Below are 20809 nucleotides of genomic sequence, written 5' to 3'. Positions count from 1 at the left end.
TCGTATTGTTAACTGCTTTAAAGTCTGCTAACCCTACCTGCTGGTTAATTCTTGACCTGCATTTTTAGGGGGATGTGGATGGAGCTACATCTAGTAATGCTGGGACTTTGGGCTTAACTTTCTTTCTCTAGAAGACTGTTAATTTTTGTTGTGGCAGACAATTACATTATTAGCAGATCACCTTAATTTTATGAAGCTGTTTTCCTTGCATTATAGTTATTTTTGTGGGAAAAAAATATGTATTTGTGTTTTCTTTTTCAAGAATTGTTAAATATCTCACATATTCGAGGGGTAGTATTGTGTAGTTACAGTCTTAAAATAATAATGAAACAAATAGCTCAACAATTAAAATCTACTCAACACACATCATAAGAAATAGATAATAACCAGTAGTTTGGAAGCCTGTTGGGTGCCTCTTTCCAGTAACAACCTCTAATTCCACTTCACTTTGAATTTATGAAAATCATTTCAGTAAATATTGACAATATGTGTAATATATACCTAAATCATATGTTTCCTTTTGACCACCTTTTTATGTTTACATAAATGGATTCATACTTTGTTATCTTCTATGATATGCTTATTTCACTCAATATTAAGTTTTTGAGGTACACCAGTTTTGAAGCATAAAACTAATTCTCATTGATTTTTACTGCTGTATAGTATTCTGTGTTGTGCTGTGCTTAGTCACCCAGTCATGTCTGACTCTTTTCGACCCCATGGGCTGTAGCCTGTCAGGCTCCTCTGTCCATGGGGAGTCTCCAGGCAAGAACACTTGAGTGAGCTGCCATGCCCTCCTCCAGGGGTTTAGTAGTCTACATTTGGCCCTAGCACAGTATATTTTATTTATTCATGGTACTGTTGATGGTACTGAATTATTTTCAAGTTTTAGGATGCTACCGTAACATTTTATTATATATTTATTTGTTCTATGGGTAAGAGTTTCTGTAGAATTGCAGAATTGCCAGATTTTAGACTACATACATCTTCAACTTTATTCTTACCAATGCCTTTTTTTCTTCAAAGTGGTTGTTACAATTTAAATCTCCACTAGGAGAAGGAAATGGCACCCCACTCCAGTACTCTTGCCTGGAAAATCCCATGGATGGAGGAGCCTGGTGGGCTACAGTCCATAGGGTCAGGAAGAGTTGTACACAACTGAGCGACTTCACTTTCATTTTTCACTTTCGTGCATTGGAGAAGGAAATGGCAACCCACTCCAGTGTTCTTCCTGGAGAATCCCAGGGACAGAGGAGCCTGGTGGGCTGCCGTCTATGGGGTCGCACAGAGTCGGACACGACTGAAGCGACTTAGCAGCAGCAGCAGTGCTACATAAGAGTTCCAGTTCTTCCACGTCCTTATCAGTACTCGATACTGTCAAATATTTTAACTGTTACTAATTTAGGCATGCGTGCTAAGTCACTTTAGTCATGTCTGACTCTATAATCCTGTGGACCATGGCCTGCCAAGCTCCTTTGTCCATGGGTTTCTCCAGGCAAAACTACTGGAGTGGGTATCCATGTCCTCCTCCAGGTCATCTTCCTGACCCAGGGATCAAACCTGAGTCTCCTGCAGCTCCTACCTTGGCAGGCAGGCTCCTTTACCACAAGAGCCACCTTCCATTCAGTTCAGTTCAGTCGCTCAGTCTTGTCCGACTCTTTGCAACCCCATGAATCACAGCATGCCAGGCCTCCCTGTCCATCACCAACTCCCGGAGTTCACTCAGACTCACATCCAACGAGTCCGTGATACCATCCAGCCATCTCATCCTCAGTCGTCCCCTTCTCCTCCTGCCCTCAATCCCTCCCAGCATCACAGTCTTTTCCAATGAGTCAACTCTTCGCATGAGGTGGCCAAAGTACTGGAGCTTCAGCTTTAGCATCATTCCTTCCAAAGAAATCCCAGGGCTCATCTCCTTCAGAATGGACTGGTTGGATCTCCTTGCAGTCCAAGGGACTCTCAACAGTCTTATCCAACACCACAGTTCAAAAGCATCAATTCTTCGGCTCTCAGCGTTCTTCACAGTCCAACTCTCACATCCATATATGACCACAGGAAAAACCATAGCCTTGACTAGACGGACCTTAGTCGGCAAAGTAATGTCTCTGCTTTTGAATATACTCTCTAGGTTGGTCATAACTTTTCTTCCAAGGAGTAAGCGTCTTTTAATTTCATGGCTGCAATCACCATCTGCAGTGATTTTGGAGCCCCCAAAAATAAAGTCTGACACTGCTTCTACTATTTCCCCATCTATTTGCCATGAAGTGATGGGACCAGATGCCATGATCTTAGTTTTCTGAATGTTGAGCTTTAAGCCAACTTTTTCACTCTCCTCTTTCACTTTCATCAAGAGGCTTTTTAGTTCTTTTTCACTCTCTGCCATAAGGGTGATGTCATCTGCATATCTGAGGTTATTCATATTTCTCCTGGCAATCTTGATTCCAGCTTGTGTTTCTTCCAGCCCAGCATTTCTCATGATGTACTCTGCATAGAAGTTAAATAAGCAGGGTGACACTATACAGCCTTGACGTACTCCTTTTCCTATTTGGAACCAGTTTGTTGTTCCATGTCCAGTTCTAACTGTTGCTTCCTGACCTGCATACAGATTTCTCAAGAGGCAGGTCAGGTGGTCTGGTATTCCCATCTCTTTCAGAATTTTCCACATTTTATTGTGATCCACACAGTCAAAGGCTTTGGCATAGTCAATAAAGAAGAACTAGATGTTTTTTTCTGGAACTCTCTTGCTTTTTTGATGATCCAGCGGATGTTGGCAATTTGATCACCTGGGAAGTCCGATTTATGCATATTTTAACGTTTTAACTTTAGGTTAATTCTGCTGTTGCTTTTTAGATGTCTCAAATTATATAGTTGGCTGATTATCAGCATAACTAATAAGACTAAGTTTTTTCATATATTTATTGGCCAGTGATGTTTTCTGTTACAAAATGCCTGTTCATATATTTTGCCCATTTTTCTACTAGGTTGACTGCCTTTTTCTAGTTGAATCATACGAGTTCTCTATATTCATGGACAGGAATTTGTATTCCTGGAGTGAAAGTCAGATCACTGCATATCATTTTTGTGCATTTAGAATACTGATAATTTTCTTTAGGATTTTTGTATCTGTATACACTAAAGAAACTGGCTTGCAATTTTGTTTTATTGCCTATCTCTGGTTTTGATGTCAAGAATAACCTAGCTTTACAAAATGCATTGACATATGGGTCCTTCTTTTAATAAACTATAAGAATTTTTATACATCTAGAAATTTCTTGAACACTAGTAGAACATGCTAATACTAATACTAACACCACACATCTCTTCTGAAGCAATGACCTCTGACTCCATCTATTTTGCCCCCATTCTCTGCTGAAAGGAAAGTCTAACTTAATTGACTACAATTAAAAGAGGGTCATACACACACTCATAATGTTAAAGATTAGCCTTTCTGGTCAGCTTCTTTTCTTTTCCGGATATATCTACCATGAATGCTTTACTTTTTCGGCTACTCTTCTCCCGGTCTTTGGCTCCATATCCAGAGTTCTGATTTCATACGCACAACAATGCAATAACTAAGACAAAATGTACAAAGCACTTTCACAGCTACATCCTTCTTTGACTCCTGTGATGCACACAGAGTGGAAACCATTGCCATTTTATAAATGAAACTGAAGTCCAAAGCAGGTTAACTCATTTATCTAAGGTCACTCCTCAAGGCTGCATTTGGACCTAGAGCACTGGCTTGGATGATTTAAGATCCAAATCCCAATGCAAATTCAAGAGAAAGCTGTGTGTGCTTATACAAGTTACTCAGTATCATCTCTGAACCTAAATTCCTCAAGTGTGAAAAAGAAGCAATGAACTAGATCTGCACTTCTAACTCGTGTGCACATAAAACTTTGTTGTTCAGTCACTCAGCCATGTCCTACTCTTTGCGACCCCATAGACTGCAGCACGCCAGGCTTCTCTGTCCATCACCATCTCCCACAGTATGCTCAGACTCATGTACACTGAGTTGGTGATGCCATCCAACCATCTCATCCTCTGTCATCTCCTTCTCCTCCTGCCTTCAGTCTTTCTCAGCATCAAGGTCTTTTCTAATGAATCAGCTCTTTGCGTCATGTGGGCAAAGTATAGGTGCTTCAGTTTCAGAATCAGTCTTTCCAATGAATCATTGATTTCATTTTGGATGGACTGGTTTGATCTCCTTGCAGTCCAAGGGACTCTTAAGCGCCTTCTCCAACACCACAGTTCAAAAGCATCAATTCTTTGGCACTCAGCCTTCTTTATGATCCAATTCTCACGTCCATACATGACTACTGGAAAAATCATAGCTTTGACTATAAGGACTTTTGTCGGCAAAATAATGTCTCTACTTTCTAATATGCTGCCTACGTCTGTCATAACTTTTCTTCCAAGGAGCAAGCATCTTTTGATCTCATGTTTGCAGTTGATTTCACTAGCTGCAGTGATTTTGGAGCCCAAGAAAATAAAGTCTATCACTGCTTGCATTGTTTCAAAGTTTGTCATCTATTTGCCATGAAGTTATGGTACCAGATGCCATGATCTTCATTTTTTGAATGTTGAGTTTTAAGCCAACTTTTTCCACTCTCCTCTTTCACTTTCATCAAAACTTAACCAAAGTGATAATAATAAAAACAGATTTTCAACCTTTACCTCTCAGAGAGTCTGGAGTGGAACCTAGGAATTTGGGGGGTTCATGTTTGGGAATGCATGTACACCCATGGTGGATTCATGTCAATATATGGCAAAACCAATACAGAATTGTAAAGTAAAATAAGGTAAAAATAAAAATAGAAATTAATTAAAAAAATAAATAAAGTCTCAACGATGGCTAAAAAAAATAAATAAACAAATAAAAATAAAGATTACCCACAGTATTGCTGATACATATTGACTTAAATAGAAACCTAAATATTTGTCCAGGAAAAAATGGTTTATTCAGGATCAGCAAAGAACTGCCATTTGGAGGTTGCAACCACAGCAAGCTACATGCATGTCCCCACATAGCAAGAAGAGGAAAATGCTTTTCTAGAGGGGAAAAAGGAATTTGGGAGAGCTGTAGCAGAAAAGAATCCATTGGAGGAACTGAGAGTTAAAAATAGAGTGACTTTTCATTGGCTAAGTTATGACAGTCTCTCATTGGCTGAACTCTTGCCAGGCAAGAGGAAGTTTTTCTTTTTCCAGTAGGGTGCCACTGTTGTTGTAGGGCCTAGGAGCTCCCCCTTCTGGTCTCATAACTTAATTTTAATTTAAGTTTCTCTTTATTAATTTTCACACTCAGATGATCCAAGGTGCATTCTTTAAAAAACACAGTTGATTTTATCTCAGAGTGCCTCCATCTCTGACAATGGCTAGCTCTAAAATTTGACCTTCATAGGGCAGGGATGTTGGTTAATCTAGTGTTTTGTATCTTGGTGGCCAGGGGGTGAGACACAGCAAAAAGCCTTCTGAATGTGGTGTGAGAGAACTTCACTTAATTTCCTTTTCAATCACAAAATGCAGATAATCACTCAAACATAGAGGTAAATATGATATGAAATAATGTAGGTACAAGTGCCCAGCTCATTGTTGGTGCTCAAAAAATATGAATTTATCAAAAGACTTTAAACGTGTGTTTTGACTTCTGTAGCGAGCTATCCCTTCCTTTTATCCCAACTCTTCAGCTTCTCTCAGAAGGCCACCCACATCTTTCATCTGCCTGCCCCATCTCACACTAATCCCACTCACACTCTTTGCTCCAATCATGTCAAATGCTACCCATTCCAAGAAACTCAATGTTTTGTGCATGTGGCTTTTTTTTTTTTTTTTGATGGTTTTGTATGAACCCTTCTCATCCTTCACCTAGTTACTTCCTATTCTTCTAGGCTGACCTTCTCAATGCCCCAATCCCTCACCTATGTTACCTTAGGGCTTCATATACCTCCATGATAGCACTTACAAGTCTGCATTCCTTGCCTATTGATATGTTTGTTGTATTCAACAGCCACATATTGGTGTTGGATTATCACTTAGAATAACCCTGACTGACAGATTAGTAATAGTCCACACTGACTGATACCAGACTTGCCATGAGTGACATGTCAATCTTTGTTGCATTAAGACTCTGTACCTTGGAGGGCTTTGTTAGCTAGTGAAGTCTATCCTGACTAATTCAATTTCCAACCAACAGCAGAGCAGAAAATGTCTAAATATATATGGTGGAAAATTCAAATTCATACAAAGAACAGAAGGGAGTTGATATCTGACATCATTTCTGATGTGTGAGTTTTCCAGAACCACCAAGTGATTCTCTGACACCAGACGAGTGTCCTAACAATTCAACTCAATTCTAACACTGTGAGTGTGTGAAAGGCACTCAATTGTGTCTGACTTTTTGTGACCCCATGGACTAAACAGTCCATGGAATTCTCCAGGCCAGAATACTGGAGTGGGTATCCATTCCCTTCTCCAGGGGATCTTTCCAACCCAGGGATTGTACTCAGGTCTCCCACATTGCAGGCAGATTCTTTACCATCTGAGCCACCAGGGAAGCTCCTGACACCATCTATCCGGAAATAGCATCAGAGCTCACTGGTTAAGAGTCAGTCCTGTAAGACTGCCACACTACCACCAATTCAGATGCCAGTCACACACGCAGGTTGTTGCCTATGCTATAGATTGGAGGTTCCAATGACCTCCAGTTGGATTCAATTACTAGTAATTTGCTAGAGTAGCTTTTGGAACTCAGCGAAGCATTTTATTTACTAGATTACAGGTTTATTCGAAAAGATGTAACTCAGAAGAGCCAGATAGAGGAGATGCACAGGGCAAGGTGTGGGGAAAGGGTACAGAGCTCCCATGCCCTCTCCAGTGTGCCACTCTCTGAAATCCCCACATGTTCACCAACCCAGAAGTTCTCCAAAACCCAGTGCTTCTGGGGATTTTATTTTATTGGAGTATAGTTGATTTACTTCCCTGATGGCTCAGTGATGAAGAATCCACCTGGCAATGCAGGAGAGACGGGTTCAACCCTGGGTTAGAAAAATCACCTGGAGAAGGAAATGGCAACCCACTCCAGTATTCTTAGAATGAGAAAGACTAGAAATCTCTTCAAGAAAGTTAGAGATACCAAGGGAACATTTCATGCAAAGATCTGCACAATAAAGGACAGAAATGGTATGGACCTAACAGAAGCAGAAGATATAAAGAAGAGGTGGCAAGAATACACAAAAGAACTATACAAAAGGATCTTAAGGACCCAGATAACCACGATGGTTCAGTCACTCACCTAGAGCCAGACATCTCGGAGTGCGAAGGCAAGTGGACCTTAGGAAACATCATTATGAACAAGGCTAGTGGAGGTGATGGAATTCCAGTTGACTATTTAAAATCTTAAAAGATGATGCTGTTAAAGTGCTGCGGTAAATATGTCAGCAAATTTGAAAAACTCAGCAGTGGCCACAGGACTGGAAAAGATCAGTTTTCATTCCATCCCAAAGAAGAGCAATGCCAAAAACTGTTTAAACTACCACACAATTGCACTCATTTCACATGCTAGCAAAGTAATGCTCAAAATTCTCCAAGCTTCAACAGCATGTGAATGGAAAACTCCCAGATGTTCAAGCTGGATTTAGAAAAGGCAAATGGAATCAGAGATCAAATTCCCAACCTCTGTTGGATCATAGAAAAAGCAAGGGAATTCCAGAAAAACATCTACTTCTGCTTCATTGATTATGCCAAAGCCTTTGACTGTGCAGACCACAACAAAGTGTGGAAAATTCTCCAAGAGATGGGAATACCAGACCACCTTACCTGGCTCTTGAGAAACCTGTGTGCAGGTGAAGAAGCAACAGTTAGAACCAGACATGGAACAATGGACTGGTTCCAAATTGGGAAAGGAGTACATCAAGGCTGTATATTGTCACCCTGCTTATTTAATTTATATGAAGAGTACATCATGTGAAATTCTGGGCTGGATGAAACACAAGCTGGAATCAAGATTGCCAGGAGAAATAAGAATAACCTTAGATATGCAGATGACACCACCCTTATGGCAGAAAGTGAAGAAGAATTAAATATCCTCTTGATGAAGGTGAAAGAGGAAAGTGAAAAAGCTGGTTTAAAACTCAACATTCAAAAAATGAAGATCATGGTATCTGGTCCTATCACTTCATGGTCAATAGATGGGGAAACAATGGAAGCACTGACAGACTTTATTTTCTTGGACTCCCAAATCGCTGCAGATGGTGACTGAAGCCATGAAATTAAAAGACACTTGCTCCTTGGAAGAAAAGCTGTGACGAACCTAGACAGTGTATTAAAAAGGAGAGACATTACTTTGCTGATGAAGGTCCACATAGTCAAAGCAATGGTTTTTCCAGTAGTCATGTCTGCATGTGAGAGTTGTACCATAAAGAAGGATGAGCACCAAAAAATTAATGCTTTTGAACTGCAGTGTTGGAGAAGACTCTTGAGAGTACCTTGGACTGCAAGGAGATCCTAAAGGAAATCAACTATAAATGTTCTTTGGAAGGACTGATGCTGATTCCGAACCTCCAATACTTTGGCCACCTGATGCAAAGAACCGACTCATTAGAAAAGATCCTGATGCTGGGAAAGATAGAAGGTTGTAGAAGAAGGGGACAACAGAGGATGAGATGGTTGGATGGCACCACAGACTCAGTGGACATGAGTCTGAGCAAGCTCCAAGAGGTGGTGAAGGGAACGGAAACCTGGCATGCTGCAGTCCATAGGATCGTAAAGAGTTGGACACAACTGAGCAACTGAACAACGACAACCAGTATACTTCCTAGGAAATCCCATGGACAGAGGAGCCTGGTGGGCTGTATAGTGCATGGGGTTGCAAAAGAGTCAGACGGGACTTAGCAACCTAAGAACAACAGTTGATTTATAGTGCTGTGGTGGTTTCAGGTGTGCAACAAAGTGATTCAGTTAGACATATACATATAGTCATTCTTCTTCAGATTCTTTAGCCATATAGGTTATTATAGAATGCTGAGAAGAGTTCCCTGCCCTATATAATATGCCCTGGGAGGTTATCTATTTTATATGTAGTGGTGTATGTATGTTAACCTCAAGCTCCTCATTTATTCTTCCCTCTCATGTCTCCCCTTTATTAACCATAAATTTCTTTTTGTAATCTGTAAGTCTGTTTCTGTTTTGTAAATAAGTTCATCTGTATAATTTGTATTAGATTTCACTTATGAATGATAGCATATGATATTTGTCTTTGACATTTCACTTAGTATGATAATCTCTACTTCTATCCATGTTGCTGAAAATGACATCATTTCATCCTATTTTATGGCTAAGTAATATTCCAATATATATATGTACCACATCTTTATCCATTTCTCTGTCAATGGACATTTAGGTTACTTCCATATCTTGGCTATTGTAAATAGTGATATGCACGGTATCACAGTGCATGTATCTTTCTGAATTGTGTTTTCTCTGGATATATACTCGGAAGTGAGATCGGTGGACCTTATGGTAGTTATTTTTAGAAATATCAAATGTGTAATGGAGGCATTATTACACAGGCTTGATTGATTAAATATTGGCCATTGGTGACTGAACTCATTTTCCAGCCCCTCTACCCTCCCTAGAGATGGGGGCAGCATTGAAAGTTTTAACTCTCTAATCACGTGGTTTGCCCCACTGGCAAGCAAACCCCAACCTTAGGTGCTTTCTGCAAGTCCCCTAATTAATATAGCATAAACACTTTTAAAGCTCTCATCACAGGACATTCTGAAGCTTTTAGGAGCTCTGTGTCAGAATCAGAGATGAAGAACAAACACATATATCTTATAAATCACAATGTTACAGAATATAACTTTATACTAATCGGTATCTGAACAGCTATGGACTTAATTAAGTCCTCCTCTCCAAATTCAAATGTTGAAGCCCTAACTCCCAATGTGACAGTATTTGGAGATGGGACCTTTGGGAAATAATTAAGTTTAGATGAGGTCATGAGGATGGGGCCTTTGTGATGGGATTAGTCCCTTTAAAAGAAGAGGTGGGCTCTCTCTCCCTCTGTCTACCATGAGAGGACACAGAAAGAAGGCAGCTGTCTGAAAGCCAGGAAGAGAGTTCTCCCCAGAGCCTGATTGTGGGGGCACTGTTATGGGAGGCACACTGACTGAAACCCACCCACCTTGGCCAGGCACAATAGTCACCATTTGTGTGAGTTATTTTATTACAGGAGGTCCTGGTAAGGAACACAGAACTAATAAGTCACCACTAACTATATGCAGGTCAGAAAGCAACAGTTAGAACTGGACATGGAACAACAGACTGGTTCCAAATAGGAAAAGGAGTACGTCAAGGCTGTATAGTGTCACCCTGCTTATTTAACTTCTATGCAGAGTACATCATGAGAAACGCTGGGCTGGAAGAAGCACAAGCTGGAATCAAGATTGCCAGGAGAAATATCAATAACCTCAGATATGCAGATGACACCACCCTTATGGCAGAAAGTGAAGAACTAAAAAGCCTCTTGATGAAAGTGAAAGAGGAGAGTGAAAAAGTTGGCTTAAAGCTCAACACTCAGAAAACGAAGATCATGGCATCTGGTCCCAACCCTTCATGGGAAATAGATGGGAAAACAGTGGAAACAGTGTCAGACTTTATTTTTTGGGGCTCCAAAATCACTGCAGATGGTGACTGCAGCCATGAAATTAAAAGACCCTTACTCCTTGGAAGAAAAGTTATGACCAACCTAGACAGCATATTCAAAAGCAAAGACATTACTTTGCCAACAAAGGTCCGTCTAGTCAAGGCTATGGTTTTTCCAGTAGTCATGTATGGATGTGAGAGTTGGACTGTGAAGAAAGCTGAACGCTGAAGAATTGATGCTTTTGAACTGTGGTGTTGGAGAAGACTCTTGAGAGTCCTTTGGACTGCAAGGAGATCCAACCAGTCCATTCAGAAGGAGATGAGCCCTGGGATTTCTTTGGAAGGAATGATGCCAAAGCTGAAGCTCCAGTACTTTGGCCACCTCATGCGAAGAATTGACTCACTGGAAAAGACTCTGATGCTGGGAGGAACTGGGGGCAGGAGGAGAAGGGGACGACAGAGGATGAGATGGCTGGATGGCATCCCTGACTCAATGGATGTAAGTCTGAGTGAACTCCGGGAGTTGATGATGGACAAGGAGGCCTGGCATGCTGCGATTCATGGGGTCGCAAAGAGTCGGACACAACTGAGCGACTGAACTGAGCTGAACCAGAATAGTTCAGGAAAGGTCAAAAGGAGACAGCATGTGTACAGCCACCTCCCAGAATCCTTTTCACTGGCAGCCATCTTGGCTAAGCAATCCGTGCACCACCAAGAAGGACTCTGAGTCAGAATGACTGGTCAAAGATAACCCAGAAACTAATCCCATTACCATAAAACCCAAGACTGTGAGCCATGTGGCAGAACAGTCCTTCTGGGTTCCTTTACCCTAATGCTCTCCACCTGGGCACCCCTTCCCAATAAAGTCTGTCTCCTTGGACAATTCATTTTTGAGTGTTAGCCCATTCTTGAGCCCTGGAAGGGGTCCCCCTCCTGCAACAGCACCGCTATCTCAGACTTCAGCCTCCAAAACTGTGAGAGAAAAAAAATCTGTTGGCTAAGTCACCCAGTCTGTGGTATTTTGTTATGGCAGCCCAAATTGATTAAGACATGGACTTTATAACTACTTAGTAAATATCTCATATTATTTGATAAATGAATAAATAAAACCTTCCCTAAATTCTACAGCGTTCAGGAGAAGCAACACCAGAAAGTTCGCTACAAAACTGTTCCATCCACTACTGAAGACAGCATTTGGAGGTAATAAGCTCCTGATCACTAGGAATGTCAAATAGGGCCAGTTCTTTGGTGGTTTGGACAAGTAAATGAGTAAGTTGTGTCCGACTCTTTGTGTGGACTATAGCCCACCAGACTCCTCTGTTCGTGGGATTTCCCAGGCAAGAATACTGAGGTTGGGTTGCCATTTCCAACCTCAGGGGATCTTCCTAACCCAGGGATCAAACCCATATCTCTTTACGTCTCCTACATTAATTAGCAGAGCAGTTCTTTACCACCAGCACCACTTGTATGTGGAAATGTCATAAACACATTTGTAAAACTGTCAGATCTACCAAAGAGCCAGTATGATGGCCAGAAACAGCCCAAGATGTGCAGCAAAAATAATTCGATTTGGGGACCCAGGATATGCAAGGCTATGTGACCTTGGACAGACCACTCAGCCTATCTCAGTCTCTGTAAAATAGGGCAAGAAAGTCCACCTCACATGGCCACTGTGGATCTCACAGCTCTAAATTCCTGTCTAGAAGGAAGAAGATCATGGTTGGTGCTTCATGATTTCAACCTACCTAAGAGTTCCTGAAAAACATCTATTTCTGCTTTATTGACTATGCCAAAACCTTTGACTGTATGGATCACAATACACTGTGGAAAATTCTGAAAGAGATGGGAATACCAGACCACCTGACCTGCCTCTTGAGAAATCTGTATGCAGGTCAGGAAGCAACAGTTAGAACTGGACATGGAACAACAGACTGGTTCCAAATAGGAAAAGGAGTACGTCAAGGCTGTATATTGTCAACCTGCTTATTTAACTTCTATGCAGAGTACATCATGAGAAACGCTGGATTGGAAGAAGCACAAGCTGGAATCAAGATTGCCGGGAGAGATATCAATAACCTCAGACATGCAGATGACACCACCCTTATGGCAGAAAGTGAAGAAGAACTAAAGAGCCTCTTGATGAAAATGAAAGTGGAGAGTGAAAAAGTTGGCTTAAAGCTCAACATTCAGAAAACGAAGATCATGGCATCTGGTCCCATCACTTCATGGGAAATAGATGGGGAAACAGTGGAAACAGTGTCAGACTTTATTTTGGGGGCTCGAAAATCACTGCAGATGGTGACTGCAGCCATGAAATTAAAAGACGCTTACTCCTTGGAAGAAAAGTTATGACCAACCTAGACAGCGTATTCAAAAGCAAAGACATTACTTTGCCGCCTAAGGTCCGTCTAGTCAAGGCTATGGTTTTTCCTGTGGTCATGTATGGATGTAAGAGTTGGACTGTGAAGAAGGCTGAGTGCCGAAGAATTGATGCTTTTGAACTGTGGTGTTGGGGAAGACTCTTAAGAGTCCCTTGGACTGCAAGGAGATCCAACCAGTCTATTCTGAAGGAGATCAGCCCTGGGATTTCTTTGGAAGGAATGATGCCAAAGCTGAAGCTCCAGTACTTTGGCCACCTCATGCGAAGAGCTGACTCATTGGAAAAGACTCTAATGCTGAGAGGGATTGGGGGCAGGAGAAGGGGACGACAGAGGATGAGATGGCCGGATGGCATCCCTGACTCGATGGACGTGAGTCTGAGTGAACTCCGGGAGATGGTGATGGACAGGGAGGCCTGGCGTGCTGCGATTCATGGGGTCACAAAGAGTCAGACACGACTGAGCGACTGAACTGAACTGAGGAGTTCCGGAAAACGTTCCAGTGTTCCTACATCTTACACGAGAACAAGAGCAGACTCGCCTGCCCCCTGCCGGTAAATGGCGGTACTGCACATTATCTTCCTCGGAGCCTCTGACGGGCTACAGTCCATGGGGGTCACAAAAGAGTTGAACAAGACCTAGCGACTAAACAACAACCCCAAAATTTGAGGTCCCCTTCCCACTCTAGCAAATATTTGCCTCATTCAGTCTCAGGGTTGCACAGGTAGCCTCATGGAGGTGATTAGCATTCTCTGACAAATGTTCAATGGGATCAGTCACATTTTCCACACACAGAGAAAAGGCGGGTTTGGGGGTGGGGGGTCGAGTGTCCCCTGGGTCCCTAAGCCTAGAGGATATTATACTGAGGAAAGTGCACTGGCTTTGAAGTCAGCCAGGCTTGAGTCTGCAGATCTGTGCCCTTTCCAGCCGAGCCACTTTGGATTCTTCATTGGTACTTATTGAGAGCCACTTGGTTACCTACTTTCTGAGGCCGCTTGGTCTTTTAAGAAAATACCAACATATTAAGAGAAATAGAAATACATTAGCGGAGACTTTTGAGTTCAGTGGGAGAAGGAGAGGGTGGGATGATTTGAGAGAATAGCATTGAAAGATATGTTGCCATATGTAAAATAGACAGCCAGGGGGAGTTTGATGTAGGAGCCAGAGCATCCACAGCTGGTGCTCTGTGACAGCCTAGAGGCAGGGAGGTGGAGGGGGTTACAGGATGGAGGGGAACCATGTATGCCTATGACCGATTCATACCGATGTATGGCAAAAACCATCACAATATTGTAATTATCCTCCAATTAAAATAAATAAATAAATTTAAATAAATTATATATATATGTATATGTATACTAAGACCAACAAACAGTTTCCTTTTGCTAAGAAGGTTGTCGCTCCATCATTGTGGAAAACAGAACAAATTTCTCACAGCCATCTTATAGACACAAATGAAGTTAAGGCCTAGAGAGATTAGCTAAGCTATCCAAAAGCACCAGGTTTATTTTTATTTCTATTCTTATTGTTGTTTAACTGTGGTCATCACCTTAAACTCCAGGAAAAACCCATAATGTTAGAGGAGGGGTAGGTAGGTGCAGAAATAGGAAGCAGAAAGAAAAGCCAGGAAGCTGTTTCCCATAGAAGAAGACAATTCTATTGCAAGGAACCCCCATGAGAGTCGCTAGCTAGGGACTAACACAGACTGAGCCCCCACCCGCAAAGTATCAGCCAAGCAGTTTTAATCTGAGGGTAGCCCTGTGTCTTTACCCATGGCGACATTCAGCTCTCATTTTCCCATTCACTCACACAAGCTATTAAGCAACAATGACAGTCAGGAACTCAGCTAGAGAATGAATGGCGCACAGGTCTTAGCCCTTTCTAAGTTCAGCTTCCAGCAGGAAGACAATCAAGTAGACCAACAATACTTTTAGTTTATTAATCACGCCGCAAAAGTTTATTGAGCCCTTAGAAGTTGAGGCTGTATTACGAAATATGACAGAATGTGGTCTGTCCTCAAAAGCTCACAGGGAAACTAGAGAAATAAATCCAACACAACTCAGAAAATAATAGCTCCCAGAGTCTCAGATGAGGGGATTTCTGTCTTGGATGACTGAGGAGGGATGAACAGAGGATGTGATGCTTGTGCTGGGTTTTTAAGAACATTTATGTTACCAGGCAGAAGAGCAACCGGAAGAACGCCCAAAGAGATAGAACAGCACATTCAAAGCACAGTGAAAGGCACTGACCTGAAGGGTCTGGTAAGTTCAGGGAACAGTTATGTTGGCTCAGTCAAGAGAGAAGCAAGGGAATGAGGAAGGGAGTAGATGCGGACGAGGGGAGCTGAGCGTGCAGAGAGAAGGGCCTGGTGTGCCAGGACAAGAAGTTTCGACTTTATCCTGTGGGTAAAAGGAAACAGCAAGGCCTAACCGAGGGTTTTTTGTTCCTTTGCTTTCCTTTTGTTTATAAGAAAGGTTATATCACCTGTAGGATGAGAAATGAATAGCCAATAATATGATTCATGAAGTACTTGGGTGAGAAATGATGACATTAACTCAGGCCTTGGCATGAGAAAGGAAGGGAGGAGAATCAGGAGACATTTCTGAGCTGAAAACCAGAAGACTTCCAGCTCATGGCTTGTAAATGATAGTTCATGTTTGTTGAGGCTTCTTATGCTCTTGGTTGATGTTAGCACTCCATCTGCATCATCTCATTCAGTCCTCACAGCAGCTTAGAAGTCGTGCACTAGTATATTCTGTTTTGCAGATTTGGGAACAGAGGCTTAGATTTGGCTCCAGCTCTGTCCAGCGTATAAGTATTGAACCAGTAACAATACTGGCTCCCATAGTGGATGTGGGTGGAAAAGAGGAGGAAAAAAGTGATAAGCAGTTTTCCAGCTTGTAAAAAGACTTTTGGGAAAGAAGGTGCATTCACTGTTGGACACAGGAGCCCTGGGACAGCGGCCACACAGGCCATGGCTTGTGTGCACCTGGAGCTCAGCAAAGGATCTTGGCTGGACTCACAGAATTAAGCTTTCTCAATAGATAAGAGATGAAAACTATGACAACAGGGGAGCTAGTCTGTGGAACAAGAGAAGAAACAGACAAGAGGGACAAGGACAGACCCCTGGAGAATGCTGATATTCCAAGCAGCCGGAGGAAAGGAAGGGCCCTGCAGAGGAGGATGATGAGAGGCAGTCGGCGAAGCGAGAGGAGCAGCAGGAGAAGCGCGCGCCCTCACTGGGACTCCTGTCCGCTTGGGTTTTCTCTGCCAAGGAAAGTTTGTTATCATCTGCAAACCTGGATTTCAGAATACAATTCCAACTATCAATCAAGTGAACAAAAAAACACACATGGCCTGTAAGCCCCTTGATGTTTCTCTGTTACTCCCAAGATAAGATTTCAGTGAAAACATTGAAGTTACACCATTGTAGGGCTGATCTCTCGGAAATGCCACCTTTCGTACTTCCCCTTTCATAAGAGCTTTGATTTCTGTTCTTAGGACCAACCCCAGCAAATGACAAAAATAAGTCTCCCCCAGTGCCACATTGAGCCATTGGTGTAGAATGCTGTCAATATGTGCTTCAAAGCCAGAAATACAATGTTTCCTTCAAACACAGAAAAAAAAAAAAAAAAAGGTCTGGGTTCACCAACGGTGGGACTGTCTATGTAGAAAATCCCAAAGAATTGACCCAAGAAAATAAATAAATAAGCATAGCATAGTCACAGGATATAAGACTAATATACAAAAATTAATTGCTTTCCTATATACCAGAAATGAAATGAAAATTGAATTATACAATTTAGAATAGCAGCAAAACTTAGAAATCATTTAAGTATAAATCTAATTACATAGGCATAGGATGTACATGGGAAAAGGCAGTGGCACCCCACTCCAGTACTCCTGCCTGGAAAATCCCAGGGATGGAGGAGCCTGGCAGGCTGCAGTTCATGGGATCGCTGAGGGCTGGACACTACTGAAGTGACTTAGCAGCAGGATGTACATGCAGAAAACTGCACAACTCTGATGAAACAAATCAAAAAATGACCTCAATAAATGGAGAGATATTCTGTGTTTGTAGATTAAAATATTGTTAAGATGTCCATTCTTCCCAACTTGATCTATAGATTTAATGCAATCCCAATCAAAATTCAGCAAGCTAGTTTAGAAGTATTGCCAAACTGATTCTAAAGTTTAAACAGAAAGGCAGATGACCCAGAACAGCCAACATAATAGTGAAGATGAATGAAGTTGGAAGACTTACACTACACCTAACTTCAAGACTTGTTATAAAGCCACAGCAATCAAGACTGTAGTACTTGCAAAAGAATGGATACATAGATCAACAGAACAGAAGAGGGAGCCTGGAAGTAGACCCACACAGGTATAGTCAGCTTACTTTTAACAAAGGAATAAAGACAATTCAATGAACAAGAGATAGTCTTTTAAAGAAATTGTGCTGGAACCATTAGACAGTCTATATGCAAAAAAGAAGAAAAAAAAAAAACTAACCTAGACACAGATTTTACACCTTTCACAAAAATAACTCAATACGAATCCTAGACCTAAATGTAGAATGTGAAGCTATAAACCACCTGGAAGAAAATCAAGAAAACAATCCATGTGACCTTGGGTTTGGCAGTTTATTTAGACATGACATCCAAAGCACAATTCACAGAAGAAAAGTTAAAAACTGGACTTCATTAAAATTAAAATGTTCTACTCTTAGAAATGGGCTTCCCAGGTGGCGCTAGTGGTAAAGAACCTGCTTCCAATGCAGGAGACCTAAGAGACGAAGGTTCAGTCCCTGGGTTGGGAAGATCCCCTGGAGAAGAACGTGGGAACCCACTCCAGTATTCTTGCCTGGAGAACCCCATGGACAGAGAAGCCTGGGGGGCTACAGTCCATAGCGTCGCAAACAGTCGAACATGACTGAGCGACTTAGCACTCTGTGAATGTCAATGATAAGAGAATGAAAAGACAAAACCCACACTGGGAGAAAACATTTGCAAACCATATATCTAATAAAGGACTTGTACCCAAAATACGCAAAGAACTCTTAAAACTCAACAAGAAAACAAAGAATCCAACTTTAAAATGGGCAAAATACCTAAACAGACATTGCATGCACTAAAAAAGAGTTACAGATGATGAATAAGCATATGAAAAGATGCTATCATTTGTCATTAGGGAATGACAAGCTAAAATAATAACAAGCTATCACTACACATCGAATGGAATGCCTAGAATCCAAAAACTAAGCTGGTGAGGATGTGAAGCAATGGGAACTTTCACTCATTGTTCAATCTATTGGGAACACAAAATGATATAGCTCTTCTGGAAGATGGTTTGGCAGTTTCTCACAAAGTTAGGACTTCCCTTGTGGCTCAGCTGGTAAAGAATCTGCCTGCAATGCGGGAGACTTGTGTTTGATCCCTGGGTTGGGGAAGATCCCCTGGAGAAGGAAAAGGCTACCCACTCCAGTATTCTGGCCTGGAGAATTCCATGGACTGTGTAGTCAATGGGGTTGCAAAGAGTCGGACACGACTGAGTGACTTTCACTCACTCGCTCACTCACAAAGTTAAGCTTGGGCTTACCATATGTCTGGCACTCATTCATCTAGGGATCTATCCAACTGATCTGAAAACATATCCAAACAAAAACTTTTATGAAAATATTTGTAGCATTTTTGCTCATAATCAGCAAAAACTAGAAGCAACCAAAATGTCCTTCAACAGGCAATAGTTAAACAAACTGTGGTATGTCCATCCATGGAAAATTATTCAGCAATTAAAAGGAAACAAGCTATCAAACCAGAAGACATGAGTGACCCTTAAACATATATTAATAAGGGAAAGAAGCCAGTCTGCAAGAGCTATATCCTGTATGCTTCCACTCATATGACATTCTGAAAAAGGCAAAACTATAGAGACAGTAAAAAGGTCAGTGGTTGCCCTGGGTCCAAGGTTTTGGAGGAGTTGAACAGGTTAGCTACAAAAGATTTCCAGGGAAGTGAAACAACTCTGCATGATTCTGCATTTATAAATTATGACTGTGCATTTGGAAAAACTCATTGAATTGTACAGCACAAAGAATGATCCTAAATGCATGCAAACCTATTTTTTTTTAATCATTTAGGCACAATTCCAAGATAGAACACATGTATTTTCTTTAACCTAACTGAATCACAAATGTATGAAACAGCCTAAAGTTGGAGTATGAAACACTCCTGAAGGGAGTGTCTGCTGGGTGTGAAAGTAGGCGAGCGAGGCTGGAGTGCAGTGAGAACGGGGAGAAAGAGTAGGAGATGCAGTCAGAGGCAAAACTAGGAGTGAGGTTAAGTAGGACCTTTCAGGTCATAGTAAAAGGACGTTGGCTCTTACTTTGAGTGACACGGGAGAGAAACCATCAGAGGGTCTGGAGGAGAGGAGAGACAGATCTGACCTGGTTGTATCTTAACAGGTTCTCTCTGGCTTCTGTGTTGAGAATAGACTCCAGGGCTAGGGACAGGCTTCCCTGGTGGGTCAGCAGTAAAGAACCTGCCTGTAGTGCAAGAGACACAGGTTCAATCCCTGGGTCAGGAAAATCCCCTGGAGGAAGGCACGGCAACCCACTCCAGTGTTATTGCCTGGAGAATCCCACGGACAGGAGAGCCTGGCAGGCTACAGTCTATAAGTGTCGCAAAGAGTCAGATACGACTGAAGTGTTGAGCACACATACTGGGGGGCAGCAGGATCAGGGAAACCAATTAAAAGGCTACCATAGCATTTCAAGTGATAGGTGATGTTGACCAGAACCGGAGTGTAAATCAGAGTGTCAATCAGGGAGGTGCTGAGAAGTGGCTGAATTTAGAATTGTAATCCTAAATATATTTTGAAAGGAGAACCAATCAGATGAGGGAAATGAGGAAAGAAAGGAGTCGATGATGGCCCTGAGAACATTTGGCCATGGCAGCTAGAAACAGGACATTGCCTTGCTGCGCTAGGGGACACAGCAGCGGCAACAGTTTCAGAGGAAAGAGCAGGGAGTTCAGATTTAGACATCAAAGTTGTCGATGCTACTGGAGATCCAAGGTGAGATGCACGCAGTTAGAATTTGAACCCAGTCTTCAGGAAAGGTGTTTAGTCTATAAATTATAAATTTGGGAGGTATAGGTGATGAGTTAAAAGAAGGATTCCAAAAGAGCATTAACAGGAGACAAAGGAGAAGCAGAGAGCTGGATCTTGATAGCAGAGGGGACTCATCACCTGCTGAGGCTGATGTGAAGGAAGAAAACATGTGAAGAACAGGAGGTGGGAATGTGGCTGCAAGAACATCTTTTGCAAGGTCACAGGAAGTTGAAAGATGTCTTGCAGGGTGGGCCCCAGTTTTCTCTGCTGAGAGTAAGAGGACGGGGATGGAAGCCTGGGGAAGGAAGTGAAACATGGGCGTATTTGCAATGACAGTGGGAGCATAAGCTGACCAAGAGCAAGGAGGAGATTCTTCTCAAAGCAATGCTGGAAACCCCTCCAGGAGCTTGGGCGGGGCTGCTCTCCGACCAAGTCTCAGGACATGCTGTCTTGCCACTCCGCATCCTGATGTGCCAAGATTGGTCGTACCACAAGAAGTACCAGGACTCCAACACCCAACACACCTCTGCAGCCAGCACTTGCATTTCCAGCCCTTTTCCCTTCCTTCCTGCACCTGTGCCAGCTGGGCAACCTGCCTGCTCACCCAGCAGATCCAGGCATTCAGCCCTGGCCAAGATGCACCAGCTCCACACCCACCAGGGACTCCCCATGCCCCA

Source organism: Capricornis sumatraensis, chromosome 2 (assembly GCF_032405125.1).
Source record: "Capricornis sumatraensis isolate serow.1 chromosome 2, serow.2, whole genome shotgun sequence".
NCBI lineage: Eukaryota > Metazoa > Chordata > Mammalia > Artiodactyla > Bovidae > Capricornis > Capricornis sumatraensis.
Note: the sequence above shows the minus strand (reverse complement) of the source record.